Consider the following 12839-nt stretch of genomic DNA (forward strand, 5'->3'; position numbering starts at 1 on the left):
AAGGGTTGTTTCTTTCTGTTATTAATATTCTGGTTCCTACATTATATATCAATATATATCAATACAGTCTGCAAGGGATACAGTCCGTAAGCACACATGATTGTGCGTGCTGCTGGTCCACTAATAGTACTAACCTTTAACAGTTAATTTTACTAATTTTCATTCATTACTAGTTTCTATGTAACTGTTTTTATATTGTTGTACTTTCTTTTTTATTCAAGAAAATGTTTTTAATTAATTTATCTTATTTTACTAATTTTTTAAAAAAGTACCTTATCTTCACCATACCTGGTTGTCCAAATTAGGCATAATAATGTGTTAATTCCACGACTGCATATATCGGTTGATATCGGTATCGGTTGATATCGGTATCGGTAATTAAAGAGTTGGACAATATCGGAACATCGGATATCGGCAAAAAGCCATTATCGGACATCCCTAATATACCTGTATATGTATATATAGCACAGTTTGGGGTCACCCAAACAATTTTGTGGAATAGCCTTCATTTCTAAGAACAAGAATAGACTGTCGAGTTTCAGATGAAAGTTCTCTTTTTCTGGCCATTTTGAGCGTTTAATTGACCCCACAAATGTGATGCTCCAGAAACTCAATCTGCTCAAAGGAAGGTCAGTTTTGTAGCTTCTGTAACGAGCTAAACTGTTTTCAGATGTGTGAACATGATTGCACAAGGGTTTTCTAATCATCAATTAGCCTTCTGAGCCAATGAGCAAACACATTGTACCTTTAGAACACTGGAGTGATAGTTGCTGGAAATGGGCCTCTATACACCTATGTAGATGTTGCACCAAAAACCAGACATTTGCAGCTAGAATAGTCATTTACCACATTAGCAATGTATAGAGTGTATTTCTTTAAAGTTAAGACTAGTTTAAAGTTATCTTCATTGAAAAGTACAGTGCTTTTCCTTCAAAAATAAGGACATTTCAATGTGACCCCAAACTTTTGAACGGTAGTGTATATATCCAGCACCCCCCGCGACCCCAAAAGGGACAAGCGGTAGAAAATGGATGGCTGGATATATATATATATTGTTAAATACTAATTTAAAATATTTCAGCAACAGGCTGCTATCAAAACACAAGATTCATACAACAGGAATGACCTAATAAGCCATTAATAAAACAGCATGGTTGCTTTATTAGACTATCTGAAGTGTCAGGCACATTCTTTTGGACCATTTTCATTGACTCCAGCCATGAAGGCCAGATCTGCTCATGCAGATGTGTACATAGGCTAGCACAGTAGCCCTTGTACAAACAAGAAAAAGTGCTGTGTGCGGAGAGGAAGCAGGCTACTATGGAGGACAGAGGAGGCATTTATTGACATTGTATCAAGTGCAACAGAGGTATTTGAGGCACTGAGAGGCCAGGTATTTGTCAGTGTGTGATTCTTGTCTCCAACTCAAACAACAAAAGCCCCTTTGAGAAAGCCTGCCTTTTTTCTGAACATGCACACAGGGCTTCCTGTACTCCACTGCAACTTTGCAGTCCCACTATCTTCCTCTTTATATGCACCTGTTACAAACTGGCAAACACAGCATGGGAAGGAAGCAAAAAAACAAATCATTCCTACATAATTTGTAATATTTGCCAGTTTCGGGTAATAATCATAAAAATGATTAAAGTCAAATATTTTTTGGGGTAACGCTTTAGTATGGGGAACACATATTTACCATTGATTAGTTGCTTATTAACATGCACATTGGTAACATATTGGCTCTTAATTAGCCATTATTAAGTACTTATTAATGCCTTATTCTGCATGGCCTTATTATACAACCAGTAAGCCATTAACTAAGAGTCTTCCCTCAATAACCTCAGAATTATTGCTTATTAGTAACCCTAACCCTAACCCTAACCCTTATATGTTCCCCTATTGTCCAAATAACTCTAAATTAAGTCTTTGTTACTTTAATAAGCAACTAATTAATAGTGAATATGTTCCCCATACTAAAGTGTTACCTTTTTTGTTTTTAGACACATTTAGATTGATTTTGCTGCAAACTCACGCGGGACATTCAGCCGACCTCTGAGAGAAAATGTGCCACACTGATTGAGCAAAGTTGTTTATTCATGAAAGGCCACTTCCAAAAGGCCCCAGTGAGCTTGTGTTGATGCATATCTCAGCATAAATTAAACAAACCCCCGTGACAGCCTCTGTCCAGACAAGAAGGTGACTGTTAGCCACAGGGATGGATTAGCTCTAATCCCCAACATCATACATGCTCCCTCTTTGCTGGGAGCCAATTGAGACAATCGGCTCTTGCCAGATGTTTTGCGTCACATATCAAACATTTTGTCTGCAGGTAAAGCATAAGAAATAAGGAGATGAAAAGAACACGGCAAATGACACACACCTCACAGTTAACTGAATCTAAAGATAAAAGGGGCGCCACCTGATTTCCTATCCCATGCTGCACTCTGACACATAAGCACCTGGCAGACAAGCCCCCCCAAATGCATCAATGGTTTGGTTTTTCCAGTATGAATGAAACACTTCCGATGTTCTGTCCATGCATTCTTATGATGGAAATAAGACCCTTACCTCCTTCTCCTGCGTCCCTCGCTGGAGCCGGAATGGCATCCCTTCAGCCTGGTACTGTATGGAGAGACAATGGGTAGCGGAGGGGGGAGGAGTTACTATGCGAGCAGGAGGGAGTAAAAGCCCAATGAAAACCAGGAGAGAGAGGGTGAAAGGAGATCACCCACTCCTAATGCTCTCTAACCACAAATCTGGAGAAACGTTACGTGAATGGCAATTCCTCAACCCCCCCACCCCCGTCTCCTCTTGCCTGTAATGTCAGAGAAAACATCATGCAGAAATCCTCGGCTTCACGTGGGAAATGTTAGGGGGAAAAGAAGAGAATGGCGGTTCTGCTTTTTTTAAACAAGGTCCATTCTTTGGCTTTCTTTGAATTAATTCTTAAGACTCAAAGTTGGCAGAGTGCCCACGGGTCTTGGATAGATAAAAGAGGGGCTGAGGTAAGGAGGGGGGGGGGGGGAGACTTTTCTATTGTGTTTGTTCCCTTCCTTTCAGGCCGGGCGCTCAAGTTGATCTTTGCAGCCAGTGAGAATATTTCAGTTATCTTTCACTGTCACAACTCACATTTCCACTGATGATGTCTTTCACTCCCAGTATTGACACCTGTGGTGCTCTCGGTCCAAAACACAAACAACTCCCGAGTCCTGTTTTGTTCACTTTCTTTGTCCGAGCAGTCCATCAAGACTATGAATGTGCAATGAAGACGGCAGGTGTTGTGACCCCCACCCCGCCCCCTCCTCCTCCTCTGTTAATGTGAGAGGGGTGGGGGTGAGCGAGCCGCAAAGTGAAAGCTCACACTATGAGACATGATGCAGCTTTTAACATTGGTCACCAGGTGTGAAGGAATAAGGCATCTGTGTTTTTCACTATAGTGCAGAATCAATGCTGTGCAAAACAAGCCGGTTTGTTTTCTTTGTCGTCATTCCCCGCCAGTGGCGGATGCTGCTCTCTCAAGGAGGGGAAGCTCAATTCCGGCCTGAATCACAAAATGTGTTGGTTTATTTATACGTAAATTCTACCCTCTGTTCCTTTTTAAGAAAGTGATCTGTGACCCTGTTGTACCAAGAAGGTGTCTTTTCCAGGGATTTGACAAGTGTCCTCTCAATGGCCAGCAGAGCTAGGCTGCTTAAACGGCCTTGGCCCATGGTGTTGCGGGTGTAAGACTTCCATCCATCCAACTATTTTCTACCGCTTGTCCCTTTCGGGTATCGGCGGGTGCTGGAGCCTATCTAAGCTGCATTCGGGCGGAAGGCGGGGTACATCCTGGACAAGTCGCCACTTCATCGCAGGGCGAACACAGATAGACAGACAACATTCACACTCTAGGGTCAATTTAGTGTTGCCAATCAACCTATCCCCAGGTACATGTTTTTGGATTGAGCCGCTTTAAACAGGAGAAGCTCCTCTCTACACCTGCAGAGATGTAGCAGGTGTTGCCACTAAAGACAATAGTTTGTACACCTGTGTGCATTATAAATGTCTGCTTGATGTTCTATCAAAAAAAATGTTCTTTAAACATTCAAATTATCTGCCATTATGTGCAGCTTGCTACCTAGCTAGCACGCTAGCTGGGACTGCCGCGAGGCTAGTGCGGTGTGTGTCCGCCTGTGAGTGCTTTGAGACGGTGGAGGGGCTCAGCAGCACCCGCTGCTCGGTAAGGACAGAAATCTGCAGAGTGAAAGAAGTCAGTTTCCAGACACAAAAAAACACCAGAAATAGAAGCTCTATTTGTCGCTAGTCGTTTTTAACAAAGAAAATGTCGCTAAGAGTATCTGGAAAGTCTCCGGTTCATCTCAGAACAGCAGAATGAATGTTGAAAAATGCTCTCACGGTCGTTTACAACACAAGATCGCTGATTTGCTCATTTCGCTGTCAATCAAAAAGGGAATCAGCCTTAGACAGATCATCCAATCATCATGCAGAAGTTGAGCGTCCGGGCCGGCCCAGGCCAGCCCACTGCCCCATAGACCCCCAGAGACGCTCAGCGTCCGATGGGCGGGACAAAGCCCAGCATTTAATAATACCTGGGATTTATATAGCGCTTTTCTAAGTACCCAAAGTCGCTTTACATGTAGAACCCATCATTCATTCACACATGGTGGTGGTAAGCTACTTTCATAGCCATAGCTGCCCTGGGGTAGACTGACCAATGACCAATGACTCGTCTCGTTTCGCAGCAGTGTATGCTTCCCCATTGAAGTTTGAGGACACGCAGCATCTACACTGTTTAAAGCGCCGTGAAGCTGCGGGAATGAGAGAGACGAAAGCTGCGTCATTACCAGTGATAAGAAGCTGATTCTGAACAAAAGAGCGCGTTGTAGCGCATATTTAGTCAATAACATGTACACACAACACTATATATATATATATATATATATATATATATATATATATATATCACTTATTTTTGCCATTTCAGGGGAAGCTGAGCTTCCCTTGCAGTCTTAGAGCAATCGCCACTGTTCTCCACTAACCCTTCTCTGCTCTCCTCGTCTTCCTCTGGCTTTTCCAGCTCATTATTATTCACCAGGTTCCTCTCGGACACACATCGCTGCTATGAACTCAACAACGGTGTCTAGCATGACGGGTGCGAGGTGTCAGAGGGGAAGGGATAGGAGCAGGGGGATGATGCCAAGAGACATGTTGTGATAAAAGAAGGAGTGTACCGTGTCTGGGTCTGTGTACTGTTATCAGACAACTGCATGCATGGATTGGTCTCTCTCTATCACTCTCTGGGCTTCAGTCATAAAAATAGTCGGGGGAACAAATCTGGCTCAATGTGCAGAGAAACCTGTGCTGGGTTTTAAGATTTGTATTTTATCACACTCCAATGAGGTCGAATACTCAATCACAGCAGCAAAATGTATTTTGATGGCATACTCACTGAACCTTTTAAACATGCCAGTGGGCTAAATGCCTGATTGCTTCTGTGTTGTAAAAGTTAAAAAAAACCTCTGAAAGAATTTGTATTTTCTTGGAAACGCTACTACGGTGCAGAGTGTTTTATTAAAAGGGAAATATGATTATTATAATCTACATTTAACACACATCTTTGTGGTCTATATCAGTGCCAGCAATCGGACGGTTGCTGGTTACTGGGGTTCGCTCCCCTCCTTCTACCATCCTAGTCACGTCCGTTGTGTCCTTGGGCAAGACACTTCACCCTTGCTCCTGATGGCTGCTGGTTAGCGCCTTGCATGGCAGCTCCCGCCATCAGTGTGTGAATGTGTGTGTGAATGGGTAAATGTGGAATTACTGTCAAAGCGCTTTGAGTACCTTGAAGGTAGAAAAGCGCTATACAAGTATAACCCATTTATTTATTTATCATTTATCCTCAAACTGAGGCCCCTTCTACACTAAGGTTATCCAGGGTAAATCCCACCTTACCTTATCCGTGTCCACAAACAACAATGCCACCGTTTAAGACCCCCTCCCCCTCCGTCCGCCGGCGCAACACGACCTAGTACGCATGCGCAAAAAAATGTGCGCGTCATAGTCACCTCTGACCTGGAAGTGTATCCTTACCCTATGTTTCAATGTAGACTATTGCCACATTTCTTTTAACAGTAAACCTTGCTTGCCTCCCCATCAGCAGCTCTTAGACTAGTGTAGTGAATCACACCTGAGCCATCATACATGAATCATATCTTTAATGGACGTTTGAAAGTAAACAATGTCATAAAGAACATTTTACAACAACCAACAACAGGACACTATGCTTGTAGGCTGAAATTGGCGGTCGTACTTGACAGCCGCAACCACTTCATGGCTTCACAATAGTTATGGAGTACAAAACTAGACGTTGAGTATCGCTCGACATACATCGTGGACAAAAACTGACAGTCTGCTTTGCCAGTCCAAATGCATTCACTATTTTTCGTAGTCTTCCCTTGTCCACGGGAGCCCGCATTGTTGTCTCTCCTTCGACAAATGGACAAAGTTTTTCACTAAGTAGAATCACAGCTGACCTGGACATTTGAAAGTTCTCTTGCCGTTCCTCTGACACAACACACTCGGTGACAAACATATCCCACCAGGCTGCCGTTCTTCCAGACCTTATCCAAAACCGTCGCTCAACCGTCTAAGTTGCCGTCTGAGATGTGTTGTATCCGAAATAGCTGCAATCACCTGTTACCTTCTCTTAAGGTATTTATGTGTGATTTCTAAAATCATCTGTTGTCACAATTCTGTATAACACAGTTTGAGAGGAACCCAAAGATGCAGACAGAAGGTGAGTCGAACAGTTCTTTTACTAGAGTTGCGTACTCACAAAAGGCGCTCCACACAGGAGGGAACAAAAGGCGACGGTGCAAAAAGGAGAACACAAAATGTGCACCGTGGAGAAAACAAAAACTAGTATATATAAAAATAAAACAAACTTGGGTCGGAGTTGCAAGACGTACTACTGCCGACGTAGACACCAAGCTAGATGGCACCGGGAGTGGCCAGGATCACAAGCAGCAAAAACACGAAGCATGGACGTCATCAGATGTGGAGAGCCGAGGAGTGGATGGTGGCGTCTGTAGGCCCACCGGAGTGGATGGTGGCGTCTGCAGGCCCACCGGAGTGGATGGTGGCGTCTGCTGACCCACAGGAGTGGATGGTGGCGTCTGCTGGCCCACCGGAGTGGATGGCGCCGTCTGCTGGCCCACCGGAGTGGATGGCGCCGTCTGCTGGCCCACTGGAGTGGATGACGCCGTCTGTTGCAGATCCACTGGGGTGAGAAGTAGCTGTGCCTCCCCAGCTGCACAGCTACTCATAGCCGGTAAGAGCAGAGGAGGGGGGCTCTGTATTTACGTGCATGAGAACTGGTGCAACAACGGGACAATCATTGAACAGCACTGTTGCCTGGATGTGGAGTACATGTCTGTTAGATGTCGGCCTTTTTTTCTCCCGAGAGAGCAGTCTGTTGTTATCATCACGGCTGTGTATATTCCACCGGACGCCAAAGTAAACACAGCGCTCTCTCTTCTGCTGAACACCGTCAACGAACAGCAGCGGGCCCACCCCGATGGTGTTCATATCATAGCAGGGGATTTCAATAAGGCCAATCTAAAGACTGTACTCCCTAAGTTCTACCAGCACGTGAAGTGTTCTACAAGGGGCAAGAACACCCTTGACCACGTGTGTACCAACGTGAAGCACGCGTACAGAGCTACACCCCTCCCCCAGCTTGGACAGTCAGACCATCTTTCCCTCCTGCTCTCTCCTACCTACACCCCATCAGACGCCAGGCCAGGCCCATCACAAAGACTGTTATGACCTGGCCTGACGATGCACTCCCCAAACTTCAGGACTGCTTCCAACACACAAATTGGGACCTCTTCCAACAACAGGAGCTGGAGACAGCCACAGGAACGGTGCTGGACTACATACAGTTCTGCATCGGGAATGTGACTGTGGAAAAAACCATCCGGGTTTACCCCAACAAGAAACCCTGGATGACCAGCCAAGTCCGCACACTCCTCAGGGCCCGCGACGCAGCCTTCAGGTCAGGGGACAGGGCACTGTACAGTGCTGCTAGAGCCGACCTGAAGAGAGGGATTAAAAAAGCAAAGGCGGACCACAGGAGGTGCATAGAGTCCCATCTGTCCAGCAATAACTCACGGGAGGTGTGGCGGGGCATTCATGACATCACGCACTACAGAGGCTGCAATGTGACAACTGCGGATCAGAGTGCGACACTGGCAGAGGAGCTTACCTGTTTCTTTGCCCGTTTCGATACCCCCCAGCGACACTCATCTGCTCCAGCCCACCGGGCTCCGGCACCACTCCACTCACTGTACAGGAGCACAGTGTCAGACGAGTGCTCCTGGCTGTGAACCCCAGGAAGACTGCCGGACCAGACGGAGTACCTGGAAAGGTGCTCAGGGCATGCGCCCACCAGCTCGCTTCCCCCCTCACCAGGATCTTCAACCTCTCCCTGGCTCAGGCAGTCATCCCATCCTGCCTGAAGTCATCTACAATAATCCCGGTGCCGAAGAAGTCTCCCATCACCAGCCTGAATGATTACCCTCTTATTACTCTTATTTCTGGCCCTCACTCCGGTAATCATGAAGTGCTCCGAGAGACTGGTTCTCCAGCACATCAAGGACCATATCCCTCCAGACTTTGACCCCCACCAGTTCGCATACCGGGCGAACAGATCCACAGAGGACGCCATCGCTGTTGCTCTCCACTCTGCTCTGAACCACCTGGAGCAGCAGCAGAGCTACGTCCGGATGCTCTCTGTGGATTACCTGTATAGTTCTGCCTTCAATACACTAATCCCGGACAGACTCTGCAATAAACTGGACACTCTTGGCCTCCCCCCTCTCACAAACGCCTGGATAAGGGACTTCCTAACGGACCGACCCCAGAATGTGAGACTTGGCCCCCACCTCTCATCCACCCGCACGCTGAGCATCGGCTCCCCACAGGGCTGTGTTCTGAGCCCTCTCCTCTACTGCCTCTACACCCATGACTGCAGTCCAGCCCACAGTGACAACCTTATCATCAAGTTTGCTGACGATACCACAGTGGTCGGGCTCATCTCCAGGGGTGACGAGGCTGCCTACAGGGAGGAGGTCCTGAAGCTGACGGCCTGGTCTTCAGAGAACAACCTCCCTCTCAACACCAGCAAGACCAGAGAGATCATCGTCGACTTCAGGAGGAGCAGCACCGACCCTGCCCCCCTCTACATCAACGGCGAGCGTGTGGAGGGGGTCCACACCTTCAGGTACCTTGGAGTCCACATCTCTAACGACTTTTCCTGGACAGTCAACACCACAGCAATCATCAAGAAGGCTCAGCAGCGGCTACACTTCCTGAGAGTCCTCGGGAAGTACAACCTGAAGCCTGACCTGCTGCTGACCTTCTACCGCTCGTCCATCGAGAGCCTGCTGACCTACTGTATTACAGTATGGTACGGCAGCTGCACTGCAGCAGACAGGGAGAGGCTGCAAAGAGTGGTCAAGACGGCTGAAAAGATCATCGGCCGCCCTCTCCCCTCTCTGATGGACATCTACACCTCCCGCTGCCTCAACAGAGCCAGTGCCATCATCAAGGACCGCACCCACCCTGGCTCTGACATGTTCCACCTGCTGCCCTCTGGGAAGCGCTACAGGTGCATTAAAACCAAGACGAACAGGCTAAAAAACAGCTTCTTCCCCAGGGCCATAACCACCCTGAACAGACTTCCCCATTGACCCTCATAACTGCCTTCTCTTCGGTGCAATAACCCATTCCACCAACCACCCTGTTTCATGTACATATTCATTTCACCCTCTGTATAGAGTGTACACTTGTTTTATCGCACTGTATGGAATGGCCTCAATCTCGTTACCCTGCGTAATGACAATAAAGCTGATTCTGATTCTGATTCTATAGTAAAGCACTATATAAATACAGACCATTTAGCAATCTCTTGACAATGTTTGGTGCAAAATTAAGCACAACATTCAGCTTGCTGAAACCATTACCAAAATTTCCTACACAAGAAAAAAAAAAAACTCAAAGCCTTGTCAATTGTTTACTGACCCTTTTCATGTTTTCAAGGTATCTATCTATACCTTTCAACATTTGCATTTTATTTTTTAGGGAAAATTCCCAGGAAATTTGAGAAAATGAGGGTTTTTCATTTTTTTGCACAAATCAGTAAAAAAAAGAAAAAAATAGAAATGCATGCCCAAATTGGGGCTTGTATTTCATGTCCTTTTCTTTATCAATGAGCGTCATACTCACTGAGCTGTCCATTTTGACATGAGAGTCGACAGGCAAATGATTTCATGAAAGTGTTGCTGTTCTAAAAATTTGAAAAGTTTTGTTTCAGTTAAAATCCTAATTATTGAGATGTTAGGTGGGTCTTAAAGGTGCCATGCGTAATAATGTGGCCAGAAAGGGTACTGCAATCACGGTCAAAATTCTGTAGTCCCCTCCCACTCTCTATGACTGAGGTTGCCAGATACGCAGCCGCATCATAGTCGTACTCTAAGAAACTGGCAATCGACGAGTCCTGTAGGTTTTATCTTCTTTATGTTTCTAGCAAGATGGTTTACTAAGTAATTATGCCACATTTTACTGAGGTCGATTAGCCAAATGTATTTGTAAAGTTACGCCACAATATTTTTGCCGGGATTCGGTACAGATTGTTGGCATTACCCTGCTAAAATGTCTAGTTTTACCGCACGGACCACCATCGAAATAATTATATACAGTTGCGATCAAAAGTTTACATACACTTGTAAAGAACAAAATGTCATGGCTGTCTTGAGTTTCCAATCATTTCGACAACTCTTGTTTTTTTGTGATAGAGTGATTGGAGCACATACTTGTTGGTCACAAAAAAAACATTCATTAAGTTTGGTTCTTTTATTAATTTATTATGGGTCTACTGAAAATGTGACCAAATCTGCTGGGTCAAAAGTATACATACAGCAATGTTAATATTTGGTTACATGTCCCTTGGCAAGTTTCACTGCAATAAGGCGCTTTTGGTAGTCAAGCTTTTGGTTGAATTTTTGACCACTCCTCTTGACAAAATCGGTGCAGTTCCGCTAAATTTGTTGTTTTTTCTGACATGGACTTGTTTCTTTAGCATTGTCCACACAATTAAGTCAAGACTTTGGGAAGGCCATTCTAAAACCTTAATTCTAGCCTGATATAGCCATTCCTTTACCACTTTTGACATGTGTTTGGGTCATTGTCCTGTTGGAACACCCAACTGCGCCCAAGACCCAACCTCCGGGCTGATGATTTTAGGTTGTCCTGAAGAATTTGGAGGTAATCCTCCTTTTTTATTGTCCCATTTAAAGCACCAGTTCCATTGGCAGCAAAACAGGCCCAGAGCATCATACTACCACCACCATGCTTGACGGTGGGCATGGTGTTCCTGGAATTAAAGGCCTCACCTTTTCTCCTCCAAACATATTGCTGGGTATTGTGGCCAAACAGCTACATTTTTGTTTCATCTGACATCACATGGACAAAGATAAGACCTTCTGGAGGAAAGTTCTCTGGTCAGTACACACATCTATAAAATAAATGTGTGCACTGTACACATTTAGAAATAAAATGCTCAATGGGAATAATATTGGTGTTCCCCTTATGTTCGCAGGTACTTTTTTTCTGATCTGAGCACCTGCCTCCCAAATTGTCTGTGCATGTCTGGCAGAGGTATTTAGTATACCATATTAATTAGGAGACATTCAAGATATCTATTTGTTAAAATGAAAAATGCATCTGATTAACTATGGTCCGCATCTAACAGAGAGGAGACCATGATTTATCCAGATTGAATATATTTCTTCTGCAGTGGTAACATTTTTTACTATTGTTATTGTTTCCAACCAATGAATCCTCTTCTGAAGGTTAGCATGTACAGGAGTCTAATCAGCCCTCTAACATGGATCAGCAGATACACCCTTGCTCCATTTTTGTGGAGAACAAAGCAGCTGTTATCTTCACAGGGTCACTGATACTGTATTCATCTTTTGAGTTAAGCCCCTGACTGAAGTATCTGGATAATAAGTACCATCCCTCAGCTGCACGTGGACTAAAGTATTGGGACACTCTGCCAATACGGAGTGTGGTCTTGGTCAACTATTTGAAAACAGCTTCAGTTCACCTGGGAAGACTCTGGTGAGTGCCTGTGGAGATTAGTCAGAATGAACCAGAAAACATATTGGTAAATTCAGAGGTCGCTGATGTTGGACCTGGGACACTAGACATTCATAAACCTGGACCCTATACAAATGACTTGTTTCTCATACATTGACACATTTTTACGAGTGCATGTTATCTGCTTTGCCGGCAGCTTTTCTAAAAATATATATTTAGGGTGCAGCAAATTCGGACTGTTATGCCCTGTAGACGTCACATATCCTTGACTCTGTTTTTGGTACAGGGGTGCACTGCAGGGTATGCCCATCTAGAACTGCAGCAAGTAAGCAGACAAATGTGTATTAGACTTATGATTTAGGGGCTGATCTACTAAGATCCAAATACCAGGCACTTAAAAGTGGGTGCAAACTAAAAAATTGTGTGAATTATTGGTGGGCGTGTTGCCTGTGATCTACTAAGACTGGGTGTACAATTGGTAACTCAAATCAAATCAAATCAAATCAACTTTATTTATAAAGCACATTTAAAATTTACCACAGGGGTAGCCAAAGTGCTGTACAATGGGCAGGTTAAAAGATAATACGAGAACCGAGCAAACACAACACAACACAGACAGAACACATCAATGTGGAATGCGCTCCCAACAGGTATAAAAGAAAGGGCATCTCTATCCT

This window comes from Entelurus aequoreus, linkage group LG07, assembly GCF_033978785.1.
Source record: "Entelurus aequoreus isolate RoL-2023_Sb linkage group LG07, RoL_Eaeq_v1.1, whole genome shotgun sequence".
Taxonomy (NCBI): domain Eukaryota; kingdom Metazoa; phylum Chordata; class Actinopteri; order Syngnathiformes; family Syngnathidae; genus Entelurus; species Entelurus aequoreus.